Raw genomic sequence first — 17,288 nt, 5'->3', positions numbered from 1 at the left:
CCCTGAGCGCTTTCCGTAGAGTTCTGGAGGACGGGAATACAAATGGTGGCCTCCTGGTCTCCGGCCTGGATGAGATGAGAGCCCAGGGCCGCTCTCTTCAGTGCACCCTCAGAGAACAGCGCCCAGTTACTCCAGTCTGCCTGACCTCCGGCCGTGCTCTGAGCTCACCAAGCCTGCGACCGGTTAGAGGTAACCCCGAGCTGCGAGCTTACTGTTGGCTCTGTCTCTGTAGCCGGCTTTCCGTTCCAATACCCGCAATCTCTGCGACACTCAGACACCCCCAATCCTTTTGTGACCCTGTGGGACCTGAGGCCACGCTGACACCGCGTGGGCTTTGCCCCGGTTTAGCCTCTGGACCGATGTCCCTCTGCGGAACTTTTAAAAGTCCTGATTTTGTGCGCGGTTGCTCCGCCGCTTGCCAGGAGCTGGCCCCTCCCCCTGGTGTCTAGCTTCCCGTCGCTTTGATTCACTTCTCCGCCAGTGCTACCTTTCAGAAAGTGGTTGTTTTTCGGTTTCCAGAATTGCTGTTCTTCTTCCTTTCGATCTGCCGATGGATTTTTAGGTGTTTGCAATCTTAGATAAGCTATCTAGCTGATCTCCGGCTAGCTGAAGTAGTCTCAGCCTGCTACTTCTCCGCCGTCTTGAATTCTCCCAGCTCTTTTATCCATTTTGAGTTTAACTTTGTGAACGGTGTAAGAGAATGGTCGAGTTTCATTGTCCTACATATAGCTGCCCAGTTTTCCCAGCACCATTTAATGAAGAGACAGTCTTTTTTCCACTATATTTTTTCCTGCTTTGTCGATTATTTGACCATAGAGTTGAAGGTCCATATATGGGCTCTCTACCCTGTTCCACTGGTCGATGTGTCTGTTTTTATGCCAGTACCATTCTGTCTTAATGATCACAGCTTTGTAGTAAAGCTGGGAATCATGAAACGAGATGCCCCCAGTTTTATTTTTGTTTTTCAAAATCTCCTTCGTGATTCATAGTCTCTTTTGATTCCATTCAAATTTTAGGATTATTTGCTCCAGATCTTTGAAGAATACCAGTGGAATTTTGATCGGAATAGCATTAAAATATACATTGCTCTAGGCAGTATAGACATTTTACAATGTTTATTCTTCAGATCCAAGAGCGTGGAATGGTCTTCCATCTTTTTATGTCTTCTTCAATTTCTTTCATGAGTGTTCTGTAGTTCCTTGAGTACAGATCCTTTACCTCTTTGGTTAGGTTTATTCCCAGGTATCTTATTGTTTTTGATGCTATAGTAAATGGAATCAATTCCCTAATTTTCCTCTATGTATTTTCATTGTTAATGTATAAGAAAGCCACTGATTTCTGTACATTGACTTTGTATCCTGCCACGTTGCTGAATTGCTGTATGAGTTCTAGTAGTTTGGGAGTGGAGTCTTTTGGGTTTTCCATATAAAGGATCATGTCATCTGCAAAGAGAGAGAGTTTGACTTCTTCATTACCAATATGGATACATTTTATTTCCCTTTGTTGTCTGATTGATGTTGCTAGGATTTCTAATATTATGTTGAACAAGAGTGGTGAGAGTGGGCATCCTTGTCTTGTTTCTGATCTCAACGCGAAGGACGCAATTTTTTTTCCCATTCAGGATGATATTTGCTGTGGGTCTTTCTTAGATAGATTTGATGAAGGTCAGGAATGTTCCCTCTATCCCTATACTTTGAAGCGTTTAAATCAGGAACAGATGCTGGATTTTGTCAAATGCTTTTTCTGCATCAATTGAGAGGAACATGTGGTTCTTCTCTCTTCTCTTATTAATTTGTTCTATCACATTGATTGATTTGCGAATGTTGAACCATCCTTGTAGCCCAGGGATGAATCCCACCTGGTCATGGTGGATAATCTTTTTAATGTGCTGTTGGATACTGTTTGCTAGGATTTTATTGAGAATCTTAGCATCCATATTCATTAGTGATATTGGTCAGAAAATATGCTTTTTGGTTGAGTGGTTGCCTGTTTGGGGGATCAGGGTAATGCTGGCTTCATAGAAAGAGTCAGGAAGTTTCCCTTCTGCTTCAATATTTTTGAAACAGTTTCAGAAGAATAGGTGTTATTTCTTCTTTGAAAGTTTGGTAGAATTCCCCGGGGATTCCATCAGGTTCTGCGCTCTTGGTTTTTGGGAAATTTTTAATCACCACTTCAATCTCGTTACTAGATATTGGTCTATTCAGGTTGTCAATTTCTTCCTGATTCAATTTTTGGAGTTTATAGTTTTCCAGGAATGCATCCATTTCATCTAGGTTGCTTAGCTTATTGGCATATAACTGTTGATAATAACCTCTGATGATTGTTTCTACTTCTTTGGTGTTCATTATGATCTCTTCTTGTCATTCAAAATTTTATATATTTGAGCTGTCTCTCTTTTCTTTTGGATTAGTGTCACCAATGGCTTATCGATCTTATTGATTCTTTCAAAAAACCAGCTTCTAGTTTCATTGATAGGTTCTACTGTTTCACTGGTTTCTACCTCATCGATACCAGCTCTCATCTCCATTATGTCCCTTCTTATCTGTCGAGTTGGTTTGATTTGTTGTTGATTCTCCAGTTCTTTAAGGTGTAGATAAAGCACCTGTGTTCTGGATTTTTCAATTTTATTGTGGAGGCTTGGATGGCTATGTATTTTCCTCTTAGGACCACCTTTGCTGTATCCCATAGGTTTTGGATCCAAATGTCTTTATTGTCATTGGTTTCCATAAATTGTTTTTGATCTCCTGGTTGATCCAAGCATTCTTAAGCAAGGTGTTCTTTAGCTTCCAGGTGTTTGAGTTCCTTCGGAATTTTTCCTTGTGATTGAGCTAAAGTTGCAAAGCATTGTGAAATGAGAATGTGCAGGGAATAATCTCAGTCTTTGGTATCGGCTGAGTTCTGATTTGTGACCACAGTATGTGGCCTATTCTGGACAAGGTTTCATGTGCACTTGAGAAGAATGAGTATTCTTTTGCCTAGGGTGGAATTTTCTGCATATCTATGAGGTCAATCTGGCCCAATGTGTCATTCAATGATCTTGTTTCATTATTGATTTTCTGCTTTGATGATCTGTCTATTTCTGAGAGAGGCGTGTTAAGATCTCCAACGATTTGTTTATTCATATCAATATGATTCATATCTTGATTAACAATTTTCTTATGTAATTGGCTTCTCACATATTGGGAGCATATATATTTACAATTGTTAGATCATCTTGGTGGATAGTCACTTTAAGAATGATGTATTGTATCATATGGTTCTTGTTCTTACTTTTATTGATGTGTTGTAACACATTGACTGATTTGCGGATGTTGAACCAACCTTGAAGCCCTGGAATAAATCCCACTTGGTCGTGGTGAATAATCTTTGTAATGTACCGTTGAATCCTATTGGCTAGTATTTTGTTGAGTATTTTTGCATCTGTGTTCATCAAGGATATTGGTCTATAGCTCTCTTTTTTGATGCGATCCTTGTCTGGTTTTGAGATCAAGGTGATGCTGGCCTCATAAAATGAGTTTTGAAGTTTTCATTCCATTTCTATTTTTTGGAATAGTTTCAGGAGAATAGGAACTAGTTCTTCTTTAAATGTTTGGTAGAATTGTCCCCGGGAAGCCGTCTGGCCCTGGGCTTTTGTTTATGCTAAAAAAGCTTTTGACAAAGTACAGCATTCCTTCCTGATCAAAACTCTTCAAAGTGTAGGGATAGAGGGCACATACCTCAATATCATCAAAGCCATCTATGAAAACACACCGCAATTATCATTCTCAATGGAGAAAAAATGAAAGCTTTTCTGCTCAGGTCAGGAACACAGCAGGGATGTCCATTATAACCACTGCTATTCAACAGAGTACTAGAGGTCCTAGCCTCAGCAATTAGACAACAAAAGGAAACTAAAGGCATCCAAATCAGCAAAGAAGAAGTCAAATTATCACTCTTCGCAGATGATATGATACTATATGTGGAAAACCCAAAAGACTCCACTCCAAAACTGCTAGAACTTATACAGGAATTCAGTAAAGTGTCAGGATATAAAACCAATGCACAGAAATCAGTTGCATTTCTCTACGCCTACAGCAAGACAGAAGAAAGAGAAATTAAGGTGTCCATCCCATTTACAATTGCATCCAAAACCAAAAGATACCTAGGAATAAACCTAACCAAAGAGACACAGAATCTATACTCAGAAAAATATAAAGTACTCATGAAAGAAATTGAGGAAGACACAAAGAAATGGAAAAATGTTCCATGCTCCTGGATTGGAAGAATAAATATTGTGAAAATGTCTATGCTACCTAAAGTGATCTACACATTTAATGCAATTCCTATCAAAGTACCATCCATCTTTTTCAAAGAAATGGAACAAATAATGCTAAAATTTATATGGAACCAGAAAAGACCTCGAATAGCCAAAGGGATATTGAAAAAGAAAGCCAACGTTGGTGGCATCACAATTCCGGACTTCAAGCTCTATTACAAAGCTGTCATCATCAAGACAGCATGGTACTGGCACAAAAACAGACACATAGATCAATGGAACAGAATAGAGAGCCCAGAAATAAACCCTCAACTCTATGGTCAACTAATCTTCGACAAAGCAGGAAAGAATGTCCAATGGAAAAAAGATAGCCTCTTCAATAAATGGTGCTGGTAAAGTTGAACAGCCACATACAGAAAAGTAAAATTGGACCATTTCCTTACACCACACACAAAAATAGACTCAAAATCGATGAAGGACCTCAAGGTGCGAAAGGAATCCATCAAAATCCTTGAGGAGAACTCAGGCAGCAACCTCTTCGACCTCTGCCACAGCAACATCTTCCTAGGAACAATGCAAAAGGCAAGGGCAGCAAGGAAAAAATGAACTATTGGGATTTCATCAAGATCAAAAGCTTTTGCACAGCAAAGGAAACAGTTAACAAAATCAAAAGACAACTGACAGAATGGGAGAAGATATTTGCAAACGACATATCACATAAAGGACTAGTGTCCAGAATCTATAAAGAACTTAGCAAACTCAACACCCAAAGAACAAATAATCCAATCAAGAAATGGGCAGAGGACATGAACAGACATTTCTGCAAATAAGACATCCAGATGGCCAACAGACACATGAAAAAGTGCTCCATATCACTCGGAATCAGGGATATACAAATCAAAACCACAATGCGATATCACCTCACACCAGTCAGAATGGCTAAAATCAACAAGTCAGGAAATGACAGATGCTGGCGAGAATGCGGAGAAAGGGGAACCCTCCTACACTGTTGGTGGGAATGCAAGCTGGTGCAGCCACTCTGGAAAACAGCATGGAGATTCCTCAAAATGTTGAAAATAGAACTGCCTTATGACCCAGCAATTGCATATAGGGTATTTACCCTAAACATACAAACGTAGTGACCAGAGGGGCACGTGCACCCGAATGTTTATAGCAGCAATGTCCACAATAGCCAAACTATGGAAAGAACCTAGATGTCCATCAACAGATGAATGGATCAAGAAGATGTGGTATATATACACAATGGAATACTATGCAGCCATCAAAACAAATGAAATCTTGCCATTTGCGACAACATGGATGGAACTAGAGCATATCATGCTTAGCGAAATAAGCCAAGCAGAGAAAGACAAGTATCATATGATCTCCCTGATATGAGGAAATGGTGATGCAACATGGAGGCTTAAGTGGGTAGGAGAAGGATAAATGAAACAAGATGGGATTTGGAGGGAGACAAACCATAAGAGACTCTTAATCTCACAAAACAAACTGAGGGTTGCTGGGGGGAGGGGATTGGGGAGAAGGGGTGGGATTATGGACATTGGGGAGGGTATATGCTTTGGTGAGTGCTGTGAAGTGTCTAAACCTGGTGATTCACAGACCTGTACCCCTGGGGATAAAAATATATGTTTATAAAAAATAAAAAATTAATTAAAAAAAAAAGAATGATGTATTGTGCTTCTGTATCTCTGACTAAAGTCTTCAGTTTAAAATCTAATTTGTCTGATATGAGAATCGCTACCCCAGCCTTTTTTTGAGGCCCATTTGCATTAAAGATGCTCTTCCATTCCTTCACTTTCAGTATGGGTGTATCTTTAGTTTTAAAATGGGTCTTCTGTAGACAACATATAGATGGGTCCTGTCATTTTACCCCTCTGCAACCCTATGCCATTTTATGGGCTCATTTAGGCCATTCACATTGAAGGTGATTATTGATAGATACGTTTTTATTTTCATCATGTTTCTTTGAAGACTTTCTTTCTGTAGACTGTCTCTATATTTCTGTCCAATGCTATTCTTGGGCTTTTTCCTCCTTTAAAGAAGCCCTCTTAATATTTCCTGCAGTTTTGGTTTGGTGGTTGCATAGTCTTTTAAGCCATGCCGGTCCTGGAAACTCTTTATCTCTTCATCAATTTTGAATGTCATTCTTGCTGGATAAAGTATTCTTGGTTGCATGTTCTTCTCATTCAGTGCCCTGAATATATCTTGACAGCCCTTTCTGGCTTGTCAGATCTCTGAGGACAGGTCTGGCATTATTCTTATGGGCTTTCCTCTGTACATAAGGATCTTCTTTTTCCTAGCTGCTTTCAAGAGGTTCTGCCTACTTTTATAATTCTTCATTCTTACTATTAGGTGTATCAAGGACTTTCGAGGATCTGTAATCTTGGGGGGAAACCTTTCAGCCTCTAGTACATGAACCTGGTTCCATTCCCAAGTTTTGGAAAATTTTCATGTAGAACATGTTACACAATATCTTCTAGACTTCTTTCTTTCTCCTTCCGTTCAGGGATTACAATAATTCTGACGTTGGAACTTTTCATGGCATCATTTATTTCCCTGATTCTGTTTTCGTGGCTCCTAAGCTGTTTATTCCAGGCTTCCTCCTGGTCCTTTATCTCTATCTGTTTGTCCTCTAAATCACTAATTCTATTATGTCTCAGTTACTCTAGCATTGAGAGAATTTAGATTAGATTGAAACTCATTGAGAGCATTGTGAAGTTTATCCCTGGTAGCTTTCAGCTCTTCCCTTATATTAAAAACATGATCTCAGGTCATTTTTAGTTCAGCCCTAATCAATTCCATTTGATCACCCATGGCTTTCTCCAACCTATCTATTGCTTGGATAATTGTTAGCCTGAATTCTCTATCCAACATATTGTCTATGTTGATAGCCGTTATCTCTGTTGCAAAAGGACCATCCTCTGTATTTTTCTTCTGTTGGGCATTCCTCCACCTAGTCATTTTGGTGAGAGATTGCTGAATTAGTTTAGCTGCCTGTATCGACTGTGGTGCAGTCAAGGTGCACCCTGGAATGCTTCTGAGCACCAGGGTTCCCCACCCAAATGAGAGGAAAAAGAAAAGGAAAAAGAGAGAGGGGAGAGATACAGGAAAGAAAGGTGAGATAAAAGACAATATTTAGCCAAAATGGGCTCCAAGGTAAGATATATAAAGTATACAAACAGACCCAGACAAACAAAAAGACTGATAAATGTATATGACAAGAGAAAAAAATATATATGTGCAAATAAAGGAAAAACCTCCCCCAAAAGAACCCTGATTGTAAGATTTATATGCCTTTAGAACAAACACAGAAACACAGAAATTATGGTAGAAGAAAAAGTTGGGAGAGTAGTTGTAAATTCTCTGTGTGGGTGAGGAAGTTTGTTTTGATTCTTTCTGGATGAATCTTGATATATTTGTTAAGGACTCAACTTTCTTAAGATAAGGGGGGATTAGGAATTGGTTTACCTATAGGGGTGGCATTGATTGCGGAAGGGGTATTACCTTGAAGTTAAGCTCTCTATGAATATTCGAAAATAAAAATTAAAAAAATGAATTAACTAGAATAAACTAAACTAAAATTTTAAAAAAGAAGTTTAAGAAATAGAAATTCAAAAAGAAAACACAGGTGTTTGAATCAAGATGTTCAGTTTGGAAGGTTATTATGGAATTTGATGTACTGGACATCTCACTGTGACTGTAAATAGGTTAAAAATTAACTATATAATAATAAAAAATTAACTATATAAAAATATAAGCCAGAATAGTGGGAACTATTTAATAATAAAAATTTTCCTATGCAGTAGTGGTGGTTGTTCTCTTGTCATCTTATTTTTTTTTTCCTTTTCTGGTTCGTTATTTGGGGGAGAGGCCTACCACGTGGGTTTTCAGTCCTTGAAGTTCTCTCAGCTATGTTCTCCCGCCACCATCAAGGGCGTGGACTCTGAGGAAACTGTTTTTTCGGGCTTTTGTTCTCTGGAAGTTTTTCTATTTGTTCACTTTTGCTTCTCTTTCTCGCCTAGACTGCTTTTGATGGTTTTTGTAGGTTTAGAGGAAAGCAAACTGTACCCTGACCTCCCTCTGATAGAGATGCTTCAATCTGGCTGCAGAGCCCAAATAAATCCCCCCTTGGCCACTGGCAGAGCAGGTTCCCTGTCGTGGTCCCTGGGGACTCAGGACTTTTTGCTTGTAGCCAAAACCATGGCAGCGGCGGCTGTTTGGGCAGCTCCAGACTGCCAGAGAAGATCGAAGCGACGATTGCACACTAAGATTTTCCCACTGGCTGGGGCTGGGAGTGCCTGGTCTTTCCAGTCTGAGAGCACCTGACTGGCATCTGTGTGCCCCGATCTCAGGGGAGAGTCCCTGGCATGAATCGAAAGAACTCTGAAGGCAAAACAGGGCACTTGTGTGGGGACTGCAAAAAGGCTGTGCTTCTGTTGACTAGTTAGGCTCCTGGCCCCTCACGGGAGCTGGGTGCCACGCACTCTCAGGCATGCTGGTGGTTCAGGGACCAAGACCTCGTTTCTCTACTGCACTTTCTCTGGCTATGAGTTAGGGGTGGTGTCCTGGGTATGGGGATTTAAGCCCCGACCCTAACACCCAGATTCCCGCAATTTCCCCCGGTAATCCTTTGCTCTTTTTGACTGATTTCTACCAGACTCCAGAGTTAATGCTGGTTTCCAGGTGCAGGGCACTCTCGTATTGGGATATTACTTTCCAAAGGGTCACCTCTGGTGGCTCCCTCCCCCTTTTGTTTATCTTCCAATTTCAGTCTGACTTTCCCACTCCTCTTTACCTGCCCACTGGCGTCTTCTGCTCCAGTAGAGATCCAGACATGTATAAATCTGATCTCAGGCTGATTTCGTGGATGATTGGAGATCCTTGGAAGATAACCAGCTCACTTTGGGGTGCAGGTTGAAAGGGTGCCCCCTCCTACTTCCCCGCCATCTTGGCTATTTCCTAAGATATACCACAACTCCTAAACACTCATTAGCCAGCTCCCACATTCCCTGCATGTCTCTCTTTACTGTAACCCTCAGCATGGTTTTCAGAGACCTGAGTCACTCCCGGTTTGTCTCCTTCTCTACATATTCTTTTCAGTTTTCCCTTCCTTCTACTAAGGCCATGGTATTCTTCCTGGGGGCATTTACGAAGGAAGTCATATGATATCGCCCTTTTTCTCCTTTTCCATTTCACATCACCCAGTACTGTGGCATTCGTGTCAATGCAAGTACCAGGGGTTAAAACTCCCTGATGGCTGAGGAATACTCTGTTGGCAATACGGATTACACCTTCTTTAACCAATAGTCTTTGCAAGGGCATTGAGGCTCAATCTACAGTTCTGTTCAGTTGGACCTTGTAGGGCATCAACTTAGGTCATTCATTTTCCTCTGATTAAAAAGACTTAGTAAACATGGCTATACCCATTACCACAGAAGGTAGAGTTAACTAGTGATGACAAAAACTGCTGTCCAGTGCTCTTCCTTAAGGGTTATCTATGATGCAGAAGAACAAACTCCTTGAAGCCTTTGCAAAGACATTTAAGGTAAAGCCAGGTAAACAGAGCCCCCTAATCATTTATGACTAGTATTTCTTAAAACTAGGAGATGTGGGCCCAGACAGCACAATATTTGCATGCCCTAACAACTTTCCTTGATAAGGGACTTTTCGTCCCTTAGTCATTACTGATCCGTAGGTTAAAGATGATGACAAAGAATTCTCTCACACACAGGATGAAAACCTCACAGAGAGCTGATGATACCCAAGAGGCTTTACTGTTTCTTGAGATCTCTAGAAATTGTAGTGGAAATAGCAAAGCCTTGCTGTCTCTGGAGAAGTGCTGGACTAAATCCTGGTATACCTAATCTCATTTTCTTTTCTTTTTGTGTTGAAGGGGAAGTGGGATATTAACAGAGAAGACAAACTGAGTTCATGATCAGGCTCTGAGGGCTCTTTTTCTGTCCTTCCCGGGGCTTCCTACCTAAAGCTGTAGGACTCAAAGTTCATGTTAGAGGGATGGCTGCTTCTGTGAAGCCAGCTTCTGTGAATACCAAAGCATTGAGGTTATAACAACCTGTCCTCATTAACCCACGCCTGATCACTACACTTGGCTGGAATAGTCATGGGTGAGACAAGAGGAACCCAAGCCCTTCCAAAATGCTGGAGCTGCCTGGGTCTCTCATCAAGGCAGTTTGCAAAGCAAGTCGTTGTCACCTTCTCCATGGCCGAATTCATAGTCTTTGGTCGTGACTGTCATCACCAGCCCTCTGGACTTCGGAGTAAGGCATGATCCACCATTCCACCTTAGCCATAAAAGGCCGAGAAAAAAATCATGCCCAAACAAAGCCTCAAGGGAGGAAATGCGAGCCCTGGACATGATTATTGTTCTCCCACCCAATCAGGGAAATTCTGACCAGGAATAAGGCCATCCAAGGAAAGCTCAACGGAAACACTCGGAACAGTGCCAAAGACATGTCTGGAGTCTTCAAGAGCTAGGACACGTGTACTTCGAGCATCTCTAGTAATTGTGCCAAAATGGCCTCTTATATTCAAAGTGACAATGCACCAAAGGCAGACTCTATATCCTATACCGTTAGATCCAGGTAGGATACATGTACTTGGAGTCCACAGAAGCAAGCATGGAGCATGTTGGAAGAGACCTATAGCCCAAGTGAAGTGATCTGAAAGACTTCCATGCCTGTTTCAGAATGACAACTTGTATCTCCAAAAGGACACTTTGAAGAGGATTCAAATGTTGAAGAACCTTTTGCATTCCCACAAGGTGTAGCAGCTCCTGCTGGGGAACTGTAAGGAGATGTGAAATCACAAGCCTCCCTTAACCCTCTCATCACCATCCCCCTAATGGTTTCATGCAATAAGGAAACTGTCCCTCTTGTGGAAGATGGGCATGTTCTAATAGAGCCAGTAGAAATGCACAATGTGTCAGCAAGAGACCATTACAGCGTGACAGAGAGTGGATGCTACAGGTTGTTAATGGGATACAGGAAGACAAAGAACAGGAGAATGAACAAGGGATCTCTGAGCGAAGGTCTGGCATTTTAGGATGGTGGGAGGTTCTCTCTAACTGGCTGCATTCCATAGGGACCTAGGTTCAAATTAAATAAAACATTCTCTGGCCCAGTCAATACTTGCACACTGAATTTGTTGTTTGTTGTTGTTGTTGTTGTTGTTGTTTGTTTTGTATTTGTCAAACAATGCACATGCCCATTTGGACAGAGAGATAACAATCAAAAGGTGGAGGTGGAGAGGGAGAAGCTGGCTTCTCCCTGAGCAGAGAACCTGAGACCAGAGTCGATGCCAAGACCCTGGGATCATGAGTTGAGTTTAAAGCCGCCACTGAACTGATGGACACATCCGGGACCCAACTTTTGACTTCTGAATACATCCTTGTTCTAGACAAGAGCCGCTGCCCTGTCATTGTTCAGAAATGCAAAGGATACCGATTTTGGTTTGGGCTAGTGTTACTTGAGCTATCCACCTGCTTTGAGATCTGATATAACTTGTCTTCATGAAGTCAGTGACATGGCTATGGAGACAATACACTCCCATGCATATTTAGGTAAAGATAATTCCTTCACTGTTAGATTTTGCAGGGGGATTGACACTATGTCTTTTGGTGCTCTGCTTCTGTGGATGGTGATGGGAGTCCTCTGTGCCTCTAAATCTGGATCTCTTTTTCTGCTCCCAAATGAGGACATTTTCAGATCTAATTTCTCAAAGACAGGTATGGCCCTCTTTTTTTTTTTCTCTCACCTAGTTCTCCTACAATAGGCACCTTTTTCCATTCCTTGGAGTCAATGACTTCCTTAATCTCATTGCCATGTTCCATTATTATTCCTTCTCTATTTGGATTTCCTTCCTTATTTTCAAGTCTTTTTTTTTCCAGGTCACTATATCAGACATCATTTTCTTTTCTCTTTGTCTAGAAAGGGGTAGTGGGACATTAACACCCAGGACATCCTGAGTTCTTGCTCATGCTCAGAGCGTTCTTTTTCTCTCCTTCCTCAGGCTTCCTACCTAAAGCCATAGGACTCAAAGGTCATGGGAAAGGGATGTCTGCTTCAGTGAAGCCAAGTTCTGTGATGTGAACAAGTTTGAAGTCATAGAAACCACTCCTCCCCAAACCACACCTGATCAACACTTGGCTGGATTAGTCATGGGTGGGCCAAGAGAATTCCAAGTCCTCCCAATACACAGGAGCTGCCTGGGTCTCTCACTAAAACAGTTTGCAATGCGAGTCGGTGTCACACTCCCCAAGGCCACTTTTGCAGTCTATTGTCGTGAGAGTCAGCACCAGTCATCTGGACTACAGCAAAAGACAAGATGCACCATTCCATCTTATCCACGATAGGCGAAGAAAGAATCGGGTATTGAATAGAGACTTGGGAGGAACTCCATGTCCCCCACATGTATATGGTCCTCCCACCCAATCAGGGCGCTCCTGACTAGGGAAAGCCCATCCAAGGAAACTTCACAGGAAGCACCCACAACCTTGCCAAAGGTAAGCCTGGAGTTTTTAACAGCGAAGACATGAGTTCTTCTAGCATCTCAAGAAATCATGCCAAGAGGGCTTCTCGATCTTCAAAGTGATCAAGCATGAAAGTCAGACTCTACACCCTAGAACATGAGTCCCAGAACAAGCTCATGTACTTAGAGTCCACAGGAGCAAGTGTGAAGTATGTTGGAAGAGACATATTGCAGAAGGAAAGCCTTCTGAAAGACACTCATCCCCGTTTCAAGAAGAAAACGTGTATTTCCAAAAGGAAACATGGAAGAGGATTCAAATGTCAAAGAACCTTGAGCATTCCCAGAGGGTGATGCAGTTACCCTGGAGGAACAGTTGGAGATATGGCTGCACAAGCCTCCCTAACACTCTCTTGAAAACCCCCCTATTGCCTTTATGCAATAAACAGTGTCTCTTGCAGAAGATGTGCCTGTTCTATTGGAGCCAGGAGAGGAAGTACAATGTGACAACCAAAGGCCACACCAGCAGGACAGACAGCGGATGCAACAGGTTGGTGAGGAAGTACAGAAAGACAAAGAACAGGAGAATGAACAAGGGAGCACAGAACGAAGGTGTGGCATTTTAGGATGTTGGGAGGTGCTCTGTATCAGACTGCATTTCTTAGGGTCCTAGGTCCAATTAAATTGGAATCATTGTAATCTGTTTTTTCTTTTCTTTTTTTTTTTTCGTCAAAGAATGCACAGGCACGTATTTGAGAGAGAGACAGAAATATCACATTCAGAGGGTGGAGATTGGGATGGGAATCACACTTGCACTTGAGCAGGGAAGCTGAGATCACAGTCAAGGCCCTGGCCCTGGGATCAGAGATATGAGCTGAAGGCTGCCTCTGAGCTGATGGACAAACCACAGGACCTAATTTTTGTCTTCTTAATAGCTCAAAGTTCTAGACAAGAACCACTGATCTGTCATTGTTCAGAAATCCAGGGGATACAGATTTTGTCTTGAACTAGCTTGGCTTGCTCTATCCAACCTGCTTCAAGAGCTGGTATAACTTATCATCTTGAAGTCAATGACTTGGCGATGGACACACTATTCTCCCACATGAATTTGGGTAAAAGGAATTACTCCATTGATAGCTTTTCCAAGGGGAATGACACTATGTCTTTTGGTGCTCTGCTTCTGTTGATGGTGATGGGAGTCCACTGTGCCTCTGAATCTGGATCTCTGTATCATCTCCCAGATGAAGGACATTTTCAGCTATAATTTCTCAAAGAAATGTTTGGCCTTCTACATTCTCTTGCTCCTAGGTCTCCTACAATAGGCACCTCTTTCCATTCTTTGGAGTTGATGATTTCCCAAGCTCATTCTCATCTTCCATAATTCTTCCTTCTCTCTTTCTCTTTTCTTCCTTCTCTTACAGTATTTGTCTTACAGGTCACTAATTTGATCCTATGCTTCTGCCAGCTTTTTTGACTTTGCATCCAGTCTGCTACAAATCTTTCCATCAGGGACCCAATACTTTATTATATTTTTTTATCAGTTTTATCTCTGTGATTCGAGACTCCCTGATGTCTTCTGTGTGTTTCTGATGTACAGTGAGTATCCTGTTTGTTGCTTTTAAACCTCCATTGGGTGTGTTACATTTAGAGGTTTCACTTTGATTGCCTGGCCATGATCAATTCTTATCTTTTTCCTCAGCATCAGTTGACTATTCCATCTTTGAATTGTATCTAGGTCTCTGTCTTCTTCTCTCTATTCACAAAGCCCATTCTGTTTTCTACCCCCTTAGGTTAATGGCTTTAGGAAGAAGAGATCATGCAGTGTCCAATGGCTGGCACTTGAGGGAGACTCGGTTGAAAGTGGCATGCATGCCCTTTGCTGTTGTGTTGTGACTGTCCCCTGTCCTTAAAGACAGTCATCTGCAGAGGCTCTCCTTGCCTGCCATTTTGAGTGTTTGGTTTCTGTGCTGAATATGGTGACGTTTAGCTTGGTATGCACTGGATTGCCTGTGAAATGGATTTTTCAAACAACTCAACAGAAAGAAGGCCTTGGGAATGCTTTGGTCAGTAGAGAACTTGTGAGCAGGGTTTCTTCTTGTCCCCTAATGGAAAATCTCTTCTCCTTTAACTAAGCAACTTGGACTAAGAAGGCAGTCCCCTAGTGTTCCAAGGTTGGGACTTGATTTTTGTACATGAGGCAGCTAATGTCCTCACCGTCAAGTCTTTGCCAGTAGTTCGGTCTTTATGCTGATTGTGCAAGAGCCACAAATTTCTTGTACCCCCATCAAGTCATCTCTGAACACTGCCTCTCTCAGATGCACTGCCAGAACAAACCATTTTCCCACTGTGACCCCTCGTACTGTCTCTGATTATGGTTTCCAGGCTGTCTTGTTCGTGTCATCTCCAGGTTGCTTGTTGGTGTCATCTCTAGGAGCAACACAGTCTTGTCTCATGTTGTCTGAATTTGATATCTGCCAAGCCTGCTGATCTGAACAATCCGAGCTCAAGACCGTTTTTTGGCAGTAACTTGTGCCCTCCCGATCCTCTGCTGGCCACAGCCAATGGCATTGACAAACTTGCTCCTTAGGGGTTCCCCCAGTGTTCTCCTCTCTCCTGTACCTTTGACTTTTGCATTGGCTTACTGCCCTCTGAAGCACCAAACGTCCCTAAGCCATGCTCCAATCTTCTTCCATAGACTCTGCAACTTTTTTCTCTTTTGATATAGCACTTACTTTGTAGGCTTCAGGTGAATTTCTGCCATGTGCAGTTGATGTAGTCATCTTCCTTTTGTTTTTATGGCTAATGACAAGCCTGGAGTTCCCAGACACTACTACTATCTCACTGTACTCCAAAGGCACCATAGACTCTTACCCAGCCTTAAGGAAGAATGAATTCTTGCCACTTGCCTCATGTGGCATAGTTATGGAGAGCATTGGGCTACTTCGAATCTCTCAGTCTCAGAAAGACAAATAATATATGATTTCACTCTCTCATAGTAGTAATCATCTGTTTTGACAGAGTATTCACGGATGCTTTAGTTCCATATACGAGCTAGTGCTCCTCCTAATATATGGCACAACTCCTCAACACCCACTAGCCAGTTTCCTCATTTCTTGCATGTCTCTCTTTTCTCTAACCTTCAGTTTGGTTCCTCAGAGTCCTGAGTCACTCCTGGTTTGTCTCCTTCTCTGACTTCTTACCCTTCAGTTTTCCCTTCTTTCTACTAAGGCCCATGGTTCCTCCTGGGGTACATATGAGAAAAGCCATATGATATTTTGATTTGTCTGCTTGCCTTTTTCATTTCACATCACATCACCCAGTCGTGTGGCATTCATGTCAGTGAAAGGAGCAGTGGTTTATTTTCTCTGATGCCTGAGGTATACTCTGTTGCCAATACAAATCACACTTTCATTATCCACTAGTCTATGCAAGGGCATTGAAGCTCCATCCACACTTCTGCTCGAGTGGGCATTGATACAGTACATTCCTTTTCCTCTGATTAAGAGACTTCGTTAACATGGCTATACCCATTACCGCAGTAGGTAGAGTTAACTAATGATAACAAGGAGTGCTCTCCAGGGCTTTTACTTAAGGGTAGATATCATGTAGAATACCACTCTCTTTGAAGAATTTGCAAAGGTGCTTAACGTAAAAACAGGTAGACAGAGCCCTAATCCCTTATGACTCCTGTTTCAGAACTTGGGTGCTAAGGACACAGACAGCACAATACATTTATTCCCTAACATTTTTTCCTGAAAAGGGACTTTATATCCCTTAGTAATCACTAACCATATGGAGAAGTCTCTGAGAACGGACTCTCTAAACCACAGGATGACAAACCTCAAAGAGAGCTGTTGATACCCAAGAGGCCTCACTGTTTCTTGAGATCTTCAGAAATTACAGTTGAAATAGGAAAACCCTGTCATCTCTGGAGAAATGTTGGCCAAACAGATGGTATACTGAATGTCATTTTCTTTTTTCTTTGTCTAGAAAGGCAAAGTGGGAAATTAACACACAAGATGACCGAGTTTTTGATCAATCTCAGAGGGCTCCTTTTCTATCCTTCCCGGAGCTTCATACCTAAAGCCATAGGACTCAAAGGTCATGAGAGAGGGACTGCTGTTTCAGTGAATCCAACTTCTTTGATGTCGCCAAGTTTGAGGTTAGCAACCACTCCTCTCCAAACCATGCCTGATCACGGCACTTGGCTGGAGTATTCATGGGTGGACCAAGAGTATCCCAAGCTCTCCCCAACACTTGGAGCTGTCTGGGTCTCTCACCAAGGCAGTTTGTGAAGCGAGTCAGTGTCACCTTCCCCATGGCCGAATTTGTAGTCTTTGGTCATGACTGTCAGCACCAGCACTCTGGACTCCGGAGAAAGGCAGGAATCCACCATTCCATCTTACCCACGATAGGCCAAGAAAGAGTCAGGCGTCAAACAATGACTGAGGGGAGGAACTCCACACTGAACACATGGCTATGGTTCTCCCTCCCGATCAGGGCACTTCTGACCAGGAAAATGGTCACC

This window comes from Mustela nivalis (assembly GCF_964662115.1).
Source record: "Mustela nivalis genome assembly, chromosome: Y".
In the NCBI taxonomy this organism is placed as follows: domain Eukaryota; kingdom Metazoa; phylum Chordata; class Mammalia; order Carnivora; family Mustelidae; genus Mustela; species Mustela nivalis.
Note: the sequence above shows the minus strand (reverse complement) of the source record.